The sequence below is a fragment of the Durio zibethinus genome, chromosome 15 (genome assembly GCF_047325235.1).
Source record: "Durio zibethinus cultivar Kanyao isolate XHJ-2024 chromosome 15, ASM4732523v1, whole genome shotgun sequence".
In the NCBI taxonomy this organism is placed as follows: domain Eukaryota; kingdom Viridiplantae; phylum Streptophyta; class Magnoliopsida; order Malvales; family Malvaceae; genus Durio; species Durio zibethinus.
The window spans coordinates 21,147,119-21,165,776 of NC_143176.1; positions in this window are offsets into that span (position 1 = coordinate 21,147,119).

Here is an 18,658-nt window from a genome sequence, read left to right on the forward strand (position 1 = left end):
AACGATGTTTCCCTTACCTTTTAGAATTTATCTGGAGTTTAGGGCCAAATTATTATATTTTATGCTAACATGTTTATTTCTTATACTATGTTAACTGACTAGTTTCTTTCTTTATTATTATTATTTTTTTTTTGCATATTCATAAAAACATGCACATAGGCTGTATAACACATTTGCCTTTAAGATATTTTCAACAAAAATCTTTCATGGAACCTACAGAACATTTAATTTGTGCTTCATCCATGTTTGCCAAATGTAAGTCACCTAATGAGTTGAAGATTGAATCAGAAATATTTAACAAAAGAAAAGAGATTGTTTACCATCTAGCTATGTTTCTACACTACTTAAAAAAGTCCTATTATTTCTTAAATAAAATGATTTGTAAGATTTGATAGACATATGAAAAAATATGAGCTCGTCAAGACAACATGCCTTCTGTAAAAAATTTGGCCATATTGCACACTTTTTGTTAGTGAAAGTAGAAAGTTCATTTATAAAGGCAATGGTGTAGTTTTGGGACCTTTCCTATTATTGTTTTATCTTTAATGAAATGGATATGGTGCCAACAATAGAAGAGTATTCAAATTTGGTAGGTATGCATCTCTAACATTTAGACAGAGTTTATGTGAAAAATTAGAAGCTTGGGTATCGTAAGAAGTTAACTCATATCTTAGAAGTCTACAAAGAGGTTATAGATTTGCATATTAGCTCATGTTAGAAGTCAACAATAAGGTTATAGATTTGCATATCTTAGAAAAAGGAGCATATAAGGGCATTCATTGAGAGTTTTTTCGTGATTTTGTTATAAAACATCCACATGATGACCAGGGATTGAATGTATTTACCTTAGCCATATATGGTATCGTGATCCTTCTTAAAGTTTTAGGGCATGTTGAAATAGAGGTGGTAGATTTATTTAAGTAAATAAAAAGAGGATATAATCTTTCATTAGCAATCTTGGTAGAAACCATTAGGTCGTTAAATCATTATGGACGAAATGATAAAGGGTGATTTTTGGGTTGCACACCATTGTTGTACTTATGGATGAAGAGTCATATTAAATGCAAAAAAAGTACTTTCTCTAAACTTTATTTTTACAATCGAAATCCTGTTAAGGAGTTCTATGAAAACATATGACCATAAATGAATACTAAAAAGAAATGAAAGAGTTTTCTACAAGAGCTCACAAGTAGTTAAGTGTAGTGATTAGTTCTATAAATAAGTCGAGAACTTATGTTGTATCAATGTGGAAACAAAACTGAGGTCTCACTCTTAAGATTATGGGGATCAACAAGTTATGCACCTCTCATAGTATGAAAATAATATGAAGTTGATTAGTGTATCCCTATGATGTACAAGCTGAATCAATTAGACTGCTTATATGGTTAGCATAATCAAGGTATAGAAAAAGTTTAAAAGGGTGAGTCTTAGGTCTTAATGCAAGATTGTATCAATATGATTGCTGAAATTTTAGAACAAAAAATCTTGTTTGGACAGAATTCAATTCCAGGATACAAGCCTATGATTGATTCTATCCATTTCCTAAAATTGCTTATAAATTGGACTAGATTGACAGAGGATAGACACACAAAAATTTTGAAAAAAGAAAAGTTTGGGAAAATTTTGGGCAGTAAGGATATTCGGGTATTTTTTTTATTTTGGGGGCTTATAATTTTGATTTAGGGTTTTTTCGTGTGATTCTAGGTTTATCGAGGTAGATTTAAGGTTGTAGAAGGTTTAGGAAAAGATTTAGAGCTTTCTGGGAAGGTTTGAGGATTTTTTGGGATTTTCTAGTATTTTCTAGGATTTTTCTGGGTTTTTTTGGGTTTAGAAAAAATATTTAAATTTTTCGATAATATTTTTCGATGAGGTTGAATTTTTCGATAGGGTTTCAGCAAGTTTTTCAATTTTTGGTTGAATTTTTGGGTGAAGTTTTCAGAAATTGACAAGATTTTCAATTTTTGGTTGATCTTTTCGGCATTGTTTTTTGTTGTTTTAGAAAGAAGGCAGATGATTTTTTGAGCTAGAGAGAGACGCTCTGGGATTTCTGAAGAAAAATATAGGAAAGTGTTTTTTATACTAGCCCAGAGCGATGACATTTTGGACAACCTAGGATCTGCGCATTGATCCGGTGACCCGCATACTAATCCGGGCTCCAACCCGACCCGATTGCAAGGTTTTTATTTTTCATTTTCATTTATTTTTTGATTTTATTCATTTTGTTGTCTTAATTTTTATTTTTATTTTTTTAGCTTTTTATTTATTTTTTTAAAAATAAAATAAATAAATAAATAAATAAAACTTTTTCTTTTTGGAAAAATAAAAGAAATTGGATATATAAAAAAAATCTTTAAAAAAAAACCACAAAAATCCTTCCAATAATAAAAAAAGTCTTTTTCAAGTAAAAATCCTACAAGATAAATTCATAAATTTCATCAAACTATTGGTGAACTTTCATAGGTTTGATTTTTTAAATGGAATCCACTAAACATTGGGAAGTTTCATATATCGATTTTTTAATAAAATATTTTTTTTATCCTCTAAACTATTGGAGGATTATTTTTAAGTTCTACCAAACTATTGAGAGACTTTATTAATTTTTTTTGAATAAAATATGTTAATAAATTCAACGACGGAGTCTCTTCAGAATGGAACACTAGTCTCTATGAATACTCCTAAGGTGAAAAAATTACCTTAAATTGTTACCAAATTATTGGGATAATTTTAAGATTAATTTTTAATATTAAATTAATTCAATAAATTATAAATAAGATCAAGGCTTGGATGATTTGAAATTAAACTGGTACCATTTTTTGGATGGGCGTTGTAGGGGTGTTATAACCTTCTCTATACATAACCAACTTCCAAATTTAATATCTAGTTTCGCAGATCAGAATATGTTTTAGGTGGCTAATCACACCTAAACAAAAAAAATTAGTGCGACTCATTTTCATCTATGTCTAATGATAGGTTAACGAATTTATATATTATGATATAGCTCTATTAGAAAAAGATGATAAAGGCTTATAATAAAAAGGTCTGACCTCGTTGTTTTTAAGAAGGAGAGTTGATTTTGAAAAGAATTCTTACAAGCTAGCATGATAATAGAAGAAAGTGAACTCCAAGTTGGAAAATGGTCATATATTGTGAAAAGAACTTTTTTGGGCAGGGCATTAATATTAACAGAGATTAGATGGAGATAATTTGCCTTATCCCATAATTTTTTATGTTGTGAAGAAACACTATGCTTAAAAAAAAAAAACAAGAAGTAAGAAAAAAATGAATGAAAAAAAAAATAAAGGCTCAAATTGAAAATCCACAAGGGCAATTTGAGTAAAAAAAAGTTCATCTAAGTTGAAAACTTGAAAAATGTGACTTAGATGAGGAGGATACAACATCAGATTTAAGAACTCACCAATATGAAAGCTAGTATGTTCTAATGAGCTCTGAATTGTTAGGTGCATCAAGTGGTTGAGTTTTCGAAAAAGATTTCAAGATCTGTTATCATGATGATCTACTTGTTTATTTAGGGTGTTGTTACCCTAATAACACATCTTTGTAACCTTTCATCTTTCAATGGCCATTCTTTTTAAATAAAAGATATTCCATTTTATTCCTTGTGTCTCTTTTAGTGATTGTGTCTCATTTATTCCTAATTCGTTCTTGTTCTTTTCCCTTAAATACCTTGTAATGGAAGAAATGTAATATTGTATTTTTATTTCTTAAAATTGAAATAATGATTTATAAATGACTAATAGTATGAAAGATTTTTACATTACCTTAGAAAGGTTGAGAGTGATAAAGGCAAATATAAAATGTTTAGGGCCTGGTAAGGACATTGCATTTGGAAATGAAAAAGGAAGATTTCCTTACAAAAAAGATATAACTGTTAAAATTGAATGAAAGAGATGATTGGGAATTGAATTGGTTTAGTTTTATTGCTCGAAATTTGAAGAAGTTCGAGATCTAAAGGAAAAAGGCTTGGAAACTTATGTACCATAATTAAAAATATATTAATTGACATTTGCATAGCTTGCGTTGCACTTAGGAATGTCTAGTGCATGAATTTAGGAAATAAGGATATTGCAAAATCTTGCATGAAAATGTTAAATATGAAGACTTTCCAATGAAGGAATTTCAAATTTTCATTTGAGAAGAAACCTATAAGGTAAGATTCTAATCCTTGAAAAAAGGATATTTCTAAAAAACTAGTCATGGACAAGAAATATTTTTCAAGATTTTAAAGTTGTGTAACCTTTGTGCAAAGAAGCATTTTTTAATATTAGGAATGATTTGTAAGATCTTCGAGTATAATCTTCTTATTTCTTTAAACGCGATCTATAAGACCTTTCGGTATGATCATTAGAATCTTTGGGTGTTTATTTATTTTTAAAGTTGTGTACCTCTATTATGGATAAACTCATATTTTTAAAGTTGTGTGCCTCTACTAAGAAGAGTTTTTATTTTTAAAAGTTGCATGCCTTTGTTAGGAGAAATTTTGGGCTTTTATCTTGGAGGAAGACGATGTCCTTTAGATAGTTTAAAATCCTTCAAAATCCACACATCAACTTGGAGAGATTCGCGCGCCAACCTAACCCACAATGCATGAGCCATTCTAGCTGCAAGTGCTAAATGGTGACATGGAGCCGAGCTGAGCTTGAAGTCATGCCCCTAAAGCCATCATTCGTGCCTTAAGCCGTATCTTTTAAGTCGAAACAAGCCGAGCCTTCCTTTTTGATTTTTTTTTATTTAAGCATTCCCCTTTGATTTTTTTTTTGTTTATTTTATTTTTATCTTATATTATTTTTTAAAATTTAAATTGATTTTTTTATTATTGGATTTTTTTAATTTTACATGTAAATTTTTTTTTTTAAAAATATTTTTTTAATTCTACTAAATGATTGGAGGATTTTAATTTTCAATTATAAATTTTATCAAACAATTGGATAATTTAATGATGAATTTAAAAAAATAAATAAATTATTTATAATCTTACCAAACAATTGGATGATTCAAATTTCTGTTAAATCTTATCAAACTATTGGATGATTTAGTGACTTTGTTTTTTTCAAAAAGTAAAATTTTCATAAAAAGATTTTCAACAAAAATCCCACCAAATAATTGGAAGATATGCATTAATATAAAATCTTAACAAACGATTAGAGGATTTTATTGATTAATTTTAAAAATATGATTTCTTAAAAAATATGTTAATGAATCCAATAATAGAGCTTCTTCAGAGTAGGACACGAGTCTTCATAAATACTACTGAAATAAAAAAATTATCTTAAATTGCTACCAAACATCAGAGTAGTTTAAAGACTAATTTTCAATATTAAATTATTAGGTAAATTACAAACCCATTTTAAGGCTTAAATAATATGAATCAAACTGATACCATCATTTAATAGGCGTTATGAGGGTGTTATAATTTTTTCACACATAATCGTATTTTCGAATCTAGTCTTGATTTCGTAAATATAAAATTTACATTTTAAAAATACCTAAGTTAAGTTTGAGATTTATCTTTAAAAAGAGACAAATTCAATTAGATAGCTAATCATATTATAACAAAAAAAATTGATGATAACTTTTTAGATCATGTCTAGTCATAGGTCTATAACTTCTTAGATCATGTCTAGTTATAGGTCTATGTATTTATATAGTATGGCAATGAATTTTTCTTTTTTTTTTGAAAGAGGATAGCAAAATGTATAATTAATGATCGAAAAATGTTAAAGAATGTCTATAAACATTTATTATGCTGATATTTATAGAAAACTTAATCTTATAATTGATAATTATCTGTTAATGAATTAATTTGGTGAGATAAAGCATTAAATGAAAAAGATTTTTTAAAATAAAACTTTAACTAATTGAATTCTTATACGTTGTTTTTCAGAAGGACGAAAAGGAAAAGAAATGAAAAAAAAAAAAAAATCTAATGGTGAGCTAAAAATTAAATATCATGTATTGTTACAGATCTTAATTATTAAATTAATTTTTTTTATCTTTCTCTCTTTCTATTCGCCCTACTAAATATAATCTTAATGATTATATGAAAAATTATTACATCCATTCCACTGCCAGTAGTAATAAAATTACACATATCTTTTAAGATATAATAAAAAATAAAATATATAAAAACTTCTTAATTTCGTTTATAAAATTAAAAATTTATATTATCATATATTATCAACTTTTCGGTTGAAAAATTTGGGGCTCGACAATTACAAACAAACTTAAATAAATAAAGTTAGGCTTACATTTGGCTATTAAGTTGTTAAAACAAACAAGAATATGGAGGTGGTTAAGGGAACAACATTCTAATAATTATAATTACTAATCTTTCAAAGTAAAACAAGATTCTATATCTAATTAATTACCCCTTTCTCCAAATAGTGGAGATTTATTGAAACTTAATTACTAATATATATTTTTATTAAAACTTAATTTATTTATGTATATAATAAATTTAAAAATTATCTTTATAAATACTTTAACAAACAATTAATATATTTCATTTAATAATGCTTTGAAAACAAATCTCAATCTAGTATGAATTCTATTTATGTCATTACTTAAATTTTCTTTAGAATTATCTCATTAATAAGATTTATAAATTCATAAGGTTTATTATTATTATTATTATTATTTTATCTTAAAAAGATGCCCCAATATTTTCAGCACAAGGATGACAAATAATGTTTTTGATGAAATAATTTTTCTGGTGACCAGAAGCAAATGGAAATAGTAAAAACAAAACAGAAAAAAACAAGAATAAAATAGAGGCTTTAGGATTCAACGAATGATCTCCTTTTGGGACCAATTGCTTGAACTCCGGACTTTACTGGTTGCATTATGTATATGTATTTAATTATATAAGGTACCCTTCAAATTTTGGTACAAATTAAAGAAGGCAACAAAAATGTTAAAATAAAGAAGAGAAAAGGAAACTGCTTAACGAAGAAGGGTACCCTTCGCTCTCTATCACTACGAAAAAAATTATTTTTACCGACACTTATAAATGTCAATAAAAAATTAAAAAAAAAGGTTGAGAGGTGAGAATCTTACGTGTGGATTAAAAGTATTTTTAAAAGTTAAATTATTATGGACAGTTTCATAAAGTGAATAAAATAAAAATAAAACTAAAAATTATTGACATTTTTGTGAATCCTCAAAAAAATTTTAGTGTCGTTAAAATTAAGAATTTTTGTAGTGTATCCTCTTCCCTCCCATTATATAATTCTCAAAGGCTTATTTATATCGTTAACATAGTGTAATTTGTTAGTAAAGTGTTAATTTTTAATTTCAACTATTTTTACTTAACTTGTAATATAATTTTAAATACAAAAAAAAAAAGGCCTATATATTTAAATCTACTTTTAATATATCTAAAATTTTTTTTGTTTTTAGTTTTTACCAATCAGAAAAAAATAATTTGCCATTAACGTGATTTTGGGAGACTGGAAGACATGGAGAGAAATATATAACATCCACTAATTTTTAGTTAGGTTATAATGTGCCAGGAAATTCTATGTCTTAATTAGTCAAGACTGGAATAATAATTTTGCAATGTCCAAATTAAAACGGCATCCTATGCCCGTAGTTGTATAAGCAGACAAGCGAAAGAGAGATACATTGATATGACAGGCGAAGAGAGAGAGAAAAAAAGATAAGGGTCCTCTCCACCCCCCTCCCCCCTCTCTTTGAATCCAAAGCTAATTTGCTCATACAAATATTTGTTAAATTTACGTGTAAATTGAGATTTATATAATGCTTTTAACTTTCCTGCTCACATCAAAATATGAAATAAAATAATGAATATTATCAAACTCAAGATACAAAACTTTGGTTCCAAAATCATATTTATAATTTAAAATCAGTCCAATAATAAATACAGTTAACAGAATTATTTAATTTTGAATAATAACGTAAATATAATGTAAAATTATAATTTGATTGATTTATACGATTATTTTTAAAGTATAATGTTCAATTTTTAACAATTATAATATATATTTTTATTTCAAGACATGACATTTTGTAAAAAAAAAAAATCCCATGAAAAGATGATAATGAAACAGTACAAAAGGCCATATTATTGGACTAATTGGGTAAAAATCTATCTACATTTTTCATTATGGTACAACTTATTAAGTATGAGTTTATATTTGATGTAATGGTTAGTGTATATATTTTATATATTATTAGTGAATCAAATAATAATAATAATTTATTAATAAATAATATATATAAATTAAAATAATTTACTCATTAATAAAATATTATCATTTAATTTATTTTATTAATAAGTTATAATCATTTAATTCACTGTTGGTATATAAAATATAGCCATTAAGTGTTGCATAGTGACTTAACTTTCAACAAATTACCCATCCAAATAGGAAAACTAGAGTGAAATTAGATTGACAGGGAAGTGTCATAGGCTATTCTTAATGTCAATTTACAACCATTCATTCTGGGATTTGTACTGTTTTGATATGGACTATGAATACAACATCGCATGTTTCCTTTCTTTGAAGTAGCATGATTTCAGTGGGCGGTCCTTGTAATAGGATAACGGCCTTGTCGTGTATTAGGAGCTTTTTCTAAATGAAGGAAAAGTTGAATTCTAAAGGTAGAAATAACGTGGAAGAGAGGGTATAAAAATACAAAGAAATGAATGTGCGAAAATTTATTATAGGATTGTTTCAAAAGGATAAGGAAGAAAATTAAAATACAAGGGCTGCAAATTTCAAAAAATATTCTCTCAATCTCTTTCCAATTACCTACCTATATTCCATGTCCAATGGATCACCATGAAAATATTCTTCAAGAAAGTCTTCAAAAACAACGACAACAAGACGAAGAAAAAGGAGAGCAAGGGCTTGAAAAAGAAAAAGAGTGTGTGGCATGGAGGAAAGGTGAAGAAGAAGAAGAGTGCAAAACGCCAACTTCGAGTGATCACAAGATACCAACCATTCAAAGCTGCCCACCGACACCTAAAAAGAAAGTGAGAGTAAATTTCCGTAAGAGAAAATTATCAGATCAGTTGCAGTTCTTTGAAACCACAAGAAGTGAGGAGGTAGAGTCGTTTTTTCGATCAAATTCTGAGTCATTTACTGTTGAGTTTCGCAGTATCAAGAGGAGATGTAGGAGTGCCTGAATTTAATCTCTCTATTAATTTTTACACAATTATCAATCTCTCTGATCATCTCACCGTGTAAATTTATGTTCTAGCTATGTCTAATTTAATTTCTTAGAGTTTCTTTCTTACCCTTCATTTTCTGCTTCAAATTTGCTTGATGTCACTCTTCCTCATGTACGATGCATATGACAATCAAAGATAGCTTGAATTATCTCATGGGGAAATAGGGATTGTCAAAGAGTACTATTTATTGCAAATATGTGAAAGAAAAAAATTAATTTTAATTCAAGGTGGCTTGTTTCATTTTCATTTTCACGTGAATTTTGCGAGCTATTTTATTGCATTTAAATTTCACAAATGGTATTGGTACTTAATTAGTAGGATAAATCTAAGAAAAACCTCTTCTTATGGTTGTTTTATATATTTGTTGTTTTTGAACATTCTATTAGCTGAATAGATAAGGCGATGGATGTGAATTTAGGTAAATGAAGAAGCATCGTTCCAAAATAATACATTTTTTAAAAATAAAAAGGGATAGGCCTAAAAAAAATTCCTTATAGCATAAATTCCTTATATGAAGCCCTTGAATCACACTTATTATAGCAAGGTGGATATTACACCGGCCTCTGCACCAAGGTCAAGGGCCTATAATTAATAATTTGGTGGAAGAAAATAAAAAAGAGTAATTTATTTATAATTTTTTTCTCTTTCTCATGATTTATTATATTAAAATAAGATATTAAATGAATTCATAATTTAATTTAATTAATTCATATATTCACTTTTTAAAATTAATATTCAATAAATTTAAAATTTAAATTTTAGACTTATAAAGGATATAACAAAAGGTGATATATTTTTCAACTTAAGGGAACTCTTATAATTAATTAGTAAATATAACTAGCCAGGTTAATTTTTGCTATCTATTTAAGTTCATATATATATATATATATATATATATATGAGAGAGAGAGATGATCAACATTTGGATTTTTTTATTTATTCATCTATTAATAGATGGAACTCGCTAGGGTAAGTAGCACAAAAGCTAATAAGGACAAGCTATTTTGCCATCTTTATGCCCAATATTCTGTCATGATTATCAGTATGACTTGCCCATATTATCAGTTGGTTTTAGTGTAAATTTTGCAGCCTAAATTAAGTTTTACTATTTATATGTATTGCCTAATCATCAACAAATAGTAAAATATAGGTATATTTTTTATATTGTTTCCAAAATACTTTAGGACAATCCCATATGATCAGCATATGACATTAATTAAACCTAAGAATTTGAGTTCAAATTTATTTTTGTAAGCAAATGAATTGAGCATGTGGTGTAGCCTTCCTTTACGCGTCCAATATTTCGTCCCTTGTCAAATTTGTTCACAAGACTACGGACATACATCCATGGTCTGTCTCCTGGCATGCACTGCCAAAACAATATATTCATGATCATTAATTTTCGAGAATCTATCAACGAAGTTGCGTGCTCAATATCTAGCATTCTTCCGGTGAACTAGAGATGATTCTATCGTCAAACAATGATAAAAATTATAGTTTGAGATTTAATTCAAATAATTCATTTTAATTATTAGAATTTAAGATAATTTTTATTTGTACGAAAAGGTGAATGATTATATTAATGAAATGAAAAAGAGTTACCTTAAATGTTTCAATCTGGAACTTTGAATTAAAATTGCATCTTCAAACAAAATTCTAAGTAGTTTGTGAGAAAATTCTCCTTGGAACCATATGACCATATTATTTTTATTTTTATTTTTTGAAAAAAATTTAGAAGTAAGGAAAGTTACTTAATTTTCAAAGCAAGCTGTCAATCCACAAAAAGATATATGAATTTTTTGAGATTTTTTAAATTTACAAGTCACCTATCAACAAAGAATTATGGAAGTCTTCACTTGAATACTTTACGCCCAAATTCTGAAATCTTAATCACTTAAGTCAATCTTAGTTGGTTATGATCATATTGTTTTTCAATCCTATAAAGGGTTTTTTTTTAAGTGAATTTTGGATAAATTAAAAGAGAAATTTAATTCAGAACACAACACGCACGTGGTAGTGAATTGTACCTAGTTGCAAAGGGATTGTGTGAAAGTGCAAAAAGAAATTGACAAAGGACAAGACTGCATCTGGCACACAGGAAAATAGAAATCTGGCCCTCAATTTGGGTTTGATTTCTGGGGCCAATGCCACAGCTCGGCAATAGTACATGTCGTCTCTCAGGCACTCAGATCCATTCGAAGAGGGGGCCAAACCATGTCAATCCAATCTGTACTCAAAAATCAAAACCCATTCCTCTAAAATGTCCCAATCTTTCCTTTTTCCTCTCTGCTTGTTATAGTAACATAGATTCTCAACGCCTAGGATTCTGATCTGATTATTAATAAGGGTTTTCTTTCATTTGTACTGATCGAAGGGAGTTGGGTTTGTGACTGTTTTAACTTTTGCAATCTTTCATGAAGCCAAGTAATGTGCCTTCCCCATTTTTTTCTTTTTTGTTTCTTATGAATATTTTTTTTTTTCACTCTAGCTGAAATATTTGAGATGAACCATGAAAGATATATGTATAATAATTTGCATTATTAATTCTTTTGACAATGTTTCAACTGGGCGTCTGGCTTTCAACATTGTTCCAATAATCACAAGTGTTTTTTGACATTAGAATACAATTTAATTGTTGGTTTAGAATTGTTTATGTAATTTTTGATTTGGTGAGAGTAGAGTGTTTTTTGACATTAGAATATAATTTAATGGTTAGTTTATAATTGTTAATGTAATTTTTGATTTGATGATCAAGAAAAAAGTTTATTGGAGATTGAGTTGGTGAGCTTATTAGATTTATAAAGAAAAAAAAAAAAAAAAAGGCATCAAAATTAGAACTGCACTCCAACATTTAAATCAATCATCAATCAAGAAGAAAGTAAGGAAAAGAGAAGGTAACAAAAGAGAATGGAGAGCGTAAAGAAAGTGTTAGGAATAGTTGAATGACTGGTTTAATCTTTCCTATTATATTTGATGCTATGATTAGTTGAACAGGTTACTGTGTCCTTGAAACCATGTATAGATACTGATGACTTGACAGAAAATAAAGCTCTGGCCGTTTTCTCATTTGAACTTTGTAGGATGCTTTCACTTTTACCCCCCACGTAGCTTATGAAATCTGTAACAACTGGACAGAGTTACACCTTGCCTCCCACTGTCACTCTCTGGCCATGTCTTTGGCTGGCTGTAAATCTGTTCGTTTTAATTAATAATTCACTTTTGAATCGGATTTGCAACTTGCAAGGAAGAGCGAAAATAATCGAATATTACAGGGGAAAAAAAAAGGAAATTAAGGAAATAACAATAGACAAGAAAATGGATCCCAAGCGTCGAGCAAATGCTATAGTGAGGTCGACTAAGAAAATTGTTCGGGGAACTGTTCAAGTCGCTGTAGTTCAGAAATTATATCAATAATATTTTAGTAATATTTTGATAATATTTTAAATTGATGATATTATTTTAATAATATTTTAGTAATATTTTAAATTAATTTGATATTAATTTAGAAAATACTAATATTGATTTAATTGATTTAGTCATTATTTTTATTTATTGTATTTTTTATTTTGTAACGTTTTATTTCTATATAAATAGGCTTTAAGCCTCATTGTAATACACAAGTCATTACAATAAAATTTTTATTATTTTTTTTATGGTATCAAAGCAATTTTATAGTTCAATCCGAAGGTGAATCACCTTGGAATAATTGATATTTATTTATTTTCATCCTTAGTTTATTCTCATTTCTAATTTCATTTTTGCTTTCGCGTTTTAATTTTTTTTTAATTTCTCTTCCCATCTTCAAGATTTATCTTTTATATCAATACTCATAACTTCTTAAATCTCCATTTCATTTTTTTTCAAGAGCTTAATAGTAGGTATTCAATGAAAAATGTACAGCCAATTCTAATTATCCTTAATGAAAATAACTACAATAGGTGGGATATGGCTATGTGTAGTTATCTAAAGACAATAAAATTATAGCTTATTGTTACCGAAGAACGCAAAGCACTAGAAAGAAAAGAAGAAGAATGTGATGATAAATTTACAAATCGGCTAGAAGAATGAAAAAGTAAAAATCATCAAATTTTGACATGGTTCACTAACACTATTGTTTATTCTATCAATGTAAATTTTGGGCAATTTGAACTTGCTAAAATTGCTTGGGATTTTCTTGCCATACATATAGCTTTATTACTCTTGCTGATCAATATCATATTTTAATTACTTTATATCACCTTCGTTAAGAATTAGGTCAGTCGATTGATGATTTTCATTTTAAAATACAATATTATAGGACATGCTTGAAAATTCTAAGCTGAAATTCAAAAATAAAAGTGATGCTGCTAATTTTCTTATTTATCAAAATCAAATTCATCTTATTCAATTTCTAATAACACTTCGAAATGAATTTGAAAATACCAGGTCTTCATTTTTGCGCTGACATCCTTTGCCAACTATGGATAATGCTCTTATAGAATTGATATCTAAAACAACTTAGTTGGGTTTGAGTCGAACTCATAATGTTGATACTATTGTTGTTGCTGCTCCTCAAAAAAATATTAGCTTTACTTTTCACAAGTCTTGTTCATGATGTGAGAGAACTAATCATCCCGTTTAGAAAATGTAGAGCTAAATATCATTATAACGGTAATCTAATTCATAATCCTCACGGTAACAAGACTGCTTTGGCAATAACCATTTAACCAAACACTTTTGAGTCTTCTTTTGAGACCATTATAATATTCACAGTTGATCTTTAAACTTTGTTAAATCAATTTTTATCCTAATCTCGTGTTCTTACCATGTCTGTTGCCATATAATGTTTGGTTGTTTGATATTGCCTATGAAAATTATATGACTGCTAACATTTCTTTGTTCAAAAGCAAGATAATAATACCTAGTGGTCTAATCATTAAAACAACAAATAGATCTATCTTAAAAGGTAGCCATACTGGTAATATCGAAACCTCAAAACTATATATATCTGATACTTACCTTGTTCCTAATCTTACCTTAAATTTACTTTTTATTGGCCAACTTTGTGACCTTGGTCTTGATTTACATTTTTCACAAAGACATTACTGTATTGTGTAATCTTCAAATAGGTTAGAAAGTTGAGGCAGTGCCTAAGGTTGAAACATTGTTTGAGCTTGAAACTTTGAAATTTTTACAACATTTTCTTATTGTTGCTACATCTCAAACAACCAACTCTTCAGTTTCTTTAAATTTATGGCATTCTAGGTTAAGACATGCATTTATTTCTCAAATAAAGTTACTTGTTTCCACTGATGTCTTAGGTAATATTTATCATGATATTTTTGATTGTTTGTCTTATCAACTTAGCAAAGTGCTTTTACCTTTTAATAAAAATGATTTTATTTCATTTGCTCCTTTTGATTTAGTTCATTCTGATATTTAGGATCCAACTTCCACTCTGACCTTAGGAGGTTCACATTACTTTGTTATAGTAATTGATGATTTTTCTTGTTACACTTGGATATATTTATTTAAACAAAGAATTAAGCTTTTATCCATTTTCGTGAATTCAATAACATGATACAAACTCAATTTTTTAGAAAAATAAAAATTTTCAAATTTAACAAAGCTGTTGAATATACAAAAATTGAGTTTTGTAACTTATTAAAAAATGATGAGACTCTTCCTTTTAGGCATGCCCATATACTTCACAACAAAATGGTCAAGCTGAAAGAAAACATCGTTATATTCTTGACATAGTTCGTGCCCTTCTCGTTTTCTTTTCCCTTCCTAAACATTTTTAGGATGAAGCTACTCTCACCGTTGCTTACACTATTAATTGTGTTCCCATACCAATATTAGGCACATGGTCTACCTATAAGTGTCTATATAATAAGGTGCTTGATTACCATCTTCTTAAAATTTTTGGATGTGCTGCTTTGTTTTACTTTCTATTCATAAAAAGATTAAACTTGAACATAGAGCTAGATTGTGTTATTTTTTGGGTTATGGTATAGAACATAAAGGGTATAGGTGTTATGATCCAGTGTCTAAACATCTTCGCATCTCAAGACATATAGTTTTTTGAAAAAATAAAAAGTTTACTAGTGTGCCCTTATTACATTCACTATATTCTTTTCTATGTATTTTTACAGATTCATCTTTTGATTTTTTTTCAAATGAAAAGACTATTATAGGTACTTCTGACTCAAACAGTGATCCATCTTCTTTCACTTTTACTATGTCTGATCTGATTAAGGTTTCTATTGATAGAATTGTCCCTTTACCATACATATCGCCTTTACTTTGTTGTTTCACTTGGGTAAGGGAATCCAACATTCAACTTTGTGATTTTTATTATTATTATTATGTTTTAGCCACATTACATGAACCTCACAATTTTCACGAAACTGTCTCTAATCCTATGTGGCAACAAGTAATGGCAGAAGAGCTTTAAGCTCTTGAAAACACTCATACTTGGTATATTATTAAATGATCTTCTGATAAGTCAGTGATTGATTGTACATGGGTTTATAAGATCGGGACTAGATTTGATGGGTTAGTGGAATGTTACAAAGATTTTCTTGTTGCTTAAGGATTTATGCAAGAATATGACATTGACTATAAAGAAACTTTTGCTCCAGTTGTACATCTTACATATGTTCATTCACTATTAGTTGTTGCTATAGCTAGAAAGTGGCCAACCTTTTAAATGGATGTCAAAAATACCTTCTTGGATGGTGATCTTACTGAGGAAGTCTATATAAAGTCACCTCTTAATTCATCTGTACCTTTCAACATGGTTTATTGTCTTTAACGTGCTATATATGGTGTTAAGCAAGTCTTTAAAGCTTGGTTCTTGAAGTTTAGTACCATTGTTGGATAACTTAGTTTTACATCTAGTAATCATGATTTTGTCTTTTTTACTCGAATTGCTAAAAATGATATTACTCTTCTCTTATTTTATGTGGATAACATGATCATTACGGATAATAATGCAAATGGTATTCAAGATCTGAAGACTTTTCTTCATTCTAAGTTTAAGATGAAAGATCTTGGTCTTTTAAGTTATTTTTTTGGCTTTGAAGTCACTAGTGATTCTACTAGCTTACATTTGTCTCAAACAAAATATGTTTCTATTTCTGATATTATTATTCGAGTAGGTTTAACTAATAGTAAGATTTCATCATCATCACTTGAACAAAATTTGAAGCTTTCTCTTTCTGATGGTACGTCACTTCTAGGCCCTTTTTTGTATCAAACTCTGGTGGGTAATCTCGTATACTTTACATTTATTCGTCTAGACATTGCATATGCTTTTCATTTGGTTAGTAAATTTTTCTCTGCTTTTCGATCTACTTATTTTGCTACTATCCTTCGGATCTTACGATATGTCAAGGGTACTATATTTCATGGTTTGCATTTTTTTTTAGTTCATATTTGGACTTGCATTGTTATTGTGATGCTGATAGTGTAGAAGATCCTACTTATTGTCGTTCTATCATAGGCTACTATTTTTTTTCTTGGTTTTTATCTTATTTCTTAGTGAAGTAAAAAACAAATCGTGATATCTCGCTCTAGCACTGAAGCTGAGTATCGAGCTCTTACAGATGCCACATCAAAACCTTTATGGTTACAATGGCTACTTTAGGATATGGGTATTTTTTATCAATTTAGTACTCCTATATTTTGTAATAATCAAAGTGCCATTCAAATAACTTACAATGATATTTTTCATAAGCATACTAAACATATTAAAATTTATTACTACTTCATTCGTCACCATCTGCTTGCCCTAGCTCTTTGACTTGTTCCTATTATCAGTGCTAATAAAATAGTATATATCTTCATAAAATCACATCCACCTTATCAATTTTTTGTCCAAGTTGCCAAACTCAATTTGGCCTCTACATTTCATCTTAAGTTTGTGAAGATATAAATGATATTCTAATAATATTCTGATAATATTATATATTGATGATATTATTTTTATAATATTTTAATAATATTCTAGATTAATTTGATATTGATTTAGAAAATATTAAATATTAATTTAACTAATTATAAAAATTGATTTAATCATTATTTTTATTTATTGTATTTTTTTTTTGTAATATTTTACTACTATAAAAATAAACTTTAAGCCTTATTGTAATATACAAATCATTATAATAAAATTTTCATCATTTTCTTTTTTTTAGGAGACTGTGATGATCAATAACCGTTGGAGAAGGATCCTTTTAAAGACGTAGCAGCGGAAAAAGAAAGGATAATCACTGAAATTTGTTTGGAAGGGTTAAGCAAAGAAAAAGCACGAAAAGAACCCCAGACATTTCAGGTTCCAGCGGAAGCTCCAGGCAAAAACAAAGTGCAAAAAGAACAGCAGACAGAGCAAGTTCCTGTGAAAGAACCTAGGAGAGATGAACCGCAAAAACAACAGCAGACACAGCAAATTCTTGCTAAAGAACCAAGCAATGAGGCTCCCAAAGTTTTGGAAGAATTAAGAACCAAGCAATGAAGCCTCCAAAGGTTTGGAAGAAGAACCGAGCAATAAGACCTTCAGAGGTTTGGAAATAGAAGAGCCACCCCCACCACTAACAAAAGACGAGGAGAGGAAGGCAGAGACCGGGGAGCAAAAGAAGGAAAAGACCCAAGGTGGAGAAGCGGAAAAGAAGGGATAAACCCGAGAAGGAAAAGAAAGCAATGAAAACGTCCAGAGAAAGACAGGAAATAGAAAAGACTACGACGGCAATGAAGCGTACGGGACATACGTGTTCAGGGTATTAAAGCAGGTTCATCCGGGAATGGCAATTTCTTCCCAGGCAATGTCAGTGATCAACAGCCTGATGAATGACATGTTTGAGAAGATTGCAGCTAAGCCAACCAAGCTCTCCAAGTACACCGAAAGAAAGACACTATCTTGAAGCGAGATTCAAGGGCCAGTGAGATTAGTTTTGCCTGGAGAGCTTGGGAGTAAAGCGCCCATCACCAACTATTCATCCTGCATGAAAAAGGGTCCAAATTGGATTAATTTTACTTTGTTTGTAATGTAATTAACAGACTAACTAATGACACCTGGACTGAAATAGAAAGGAAATGAAATTGATGAGAATAAATAAAATAAATAAAATTAAGTGATTATTATGATATTTGGTTTATTGTAGTAGAATATAATAAGAATTAGTATTAATATGTTTGGTTAATTTAAAAATATTGTTGGAATAAGTTTAAAATATTATTTTACTTTTTTATTAAATTAATTATAATTTTTATAAAATAATATTAATCATAATTAATTAATAAAAATAATTATAATTAATTCAAGTATCCTCTCAATATTAATTATTAATTAAAATATTTAATTATTAGTATTATTTAATTAAAACAAAATTTAAAATAATTCATTAATAAAATTAATAAAAAAATTCTTTTTTTTTTCCTCTTTGCTCTCTTTTTGTTCTTCCT